Here is a 1,607-nt window from a genome sequence, read left to right on the forward strand (position 1 = left end):
CTAAAAAGAAATGAGCAACCAAGCCATGGAAACACATGGAAGGATCTTAAATGCATATTACTAAGTAAAAGAAGCTAACCTGCTATGTAAATTCTACTTCAACAAACTTAAAATTAGGATAAGATAGAAAAAAGTTTGAAAAGATGAGTAAGAGGTTGAAATGTTAGGAGATATTTCTTGGTCACAGTGCTGTAAGTAGTTTTTCATTTCTTTTTTGAGGGTCTTAGGTTTTCCAGACGCAATAAAATGATCACATATTACCCATGTAGTAAGATCCTTGAAATGCTGTGAAATAAACTTGCCCCATCAGCCGCGGCGCGCGAGTGTCGCCCCCTGCTGGCGAGAGGGGACACCGTCACCACCCCCATCGCTGCCCACGCTGCGCTCCGGCTCAGTGCCCAGGCTCTCAAGCCTTACAGCACGTCTTCGGAACTTTTTAATTAGTGTTCTGTGGGGTTTTGTGGGTTTTTTTCCTTTGCCAGGCTGAACAGTCAGAAGAAGAGCAGAAGCAGGGTTTGAATGCGGAGAAACTGATGAGGCAAGCCTCCAAGGACGTGTGCCGGCTCCGGGAGCAGAGCCGGAAGGTGCCACGGCAGGTGCAGTCCTTCAGGTAAAGCGCCCGGCCCGCCACACTTAAGGCTTGTCCTCGCGCGTCTGAATTAATGCTGGAAGTTCGCACTCACAAACGAGAGCCCAAATCCTCTTGTGCCGCTGTGAACGTATATGCCTCCGTGTGCCCTTCCCGAGGTTACAGACTCCCCTGGCAGCGGCCCTGACCCGATTCAAGCCTGGCTCCCAAGAGGCGCAAAAAGAAATGAGCAACCAGCAATGGAAAACACATGGAAGGATCTTAAATGCATATTACTAAGTAAAAGAAGCTAACCTGCTATGTAAATTCTACTTCAACAAACTTAAAATTAGGATAAGATAGAAAAAAGTTTGAAAAGATGAGTAAGAGGTTGAAATGTTAGGAGATATTTCTTGGTCACAGTGCTGTAAGTAGTTTTTCATTTCTTTTTGAGGGTCTTAGGTTTTCAGAGGCCAATAAAATGATCATATTACCCATGTAGTAAGATCCTTGAAATGCTGTGAAATAAACTTGCCCCATCAGCCGCGGCGCGCAGTGTCGCCCCTGCTGGCGAGGGACACCGTCACCACCCCATCGCTGCCCACGCTGCGCCCGGCTCAGTGCCCAGGCTCTCAAGCCTTACAGCACGTTCGGAACTTTTTAATTAGTGTTCTGTGGGGTTTTGTGGGTTTTTTTTCCTTTGCCAGGCTGAACAGTCAGAAGAGCAGAAGCAGGGTTTGAATGCGGAAGCTGATGAGGCAAGCCTCCAGGCGTGTGCGGCCCGAGCAGAGCCGGGAAGGTGCCACGGCAGGTGCAGTCCTTCAGGTAAGCGCCGACCCGCCACACTTAAGGCTTGTCCTCGCTCTGAATTAATGCTGGAAGTTCGCACTCAACGAGAGCCCAAATCTCTTGTGCCGCTGTGAGCGTATATGCCTCCGTGTGCCCTTCCCGAGGTTACAGACTCCCCTGGCAGCGGCCCTGACCCGATTCAAGCCTGGCTCCCAAGAACTCGGGTGCCCCCCCGCCGCTTCTTAGAGGC

General features: G+C 49.9%; 1 protein-coding gene across 3 annotated transcripts in view; it reads left to right on the forward strand.

The window, feature by feature from the left end:
* Nucleotides 1–1,607, forward strand: part of WWC2 (WW and C2 domain containing 2) — a 203,976-nt gene that overhangs the window by 198,293 nt on the left and 4,076 nt on the right. The window lies entirely within an intron of this gene.

This window comes from Ursus maritimus, unplaced genomic scaffold (assembly GCF_017311325.1).
Source record: "Ursus maritimus isolate PB19 unplaced genomic scaffold, ASM1731132v1 scaffold_28, whole genome shotgun sequence".
NCBI classification, from domain to species: domain Eukaryota; kingdom Metazoa; phylum Chordata; class Mammalia; order Carnivora; family Ursidae; genus Ursus; species Ursus maritimus.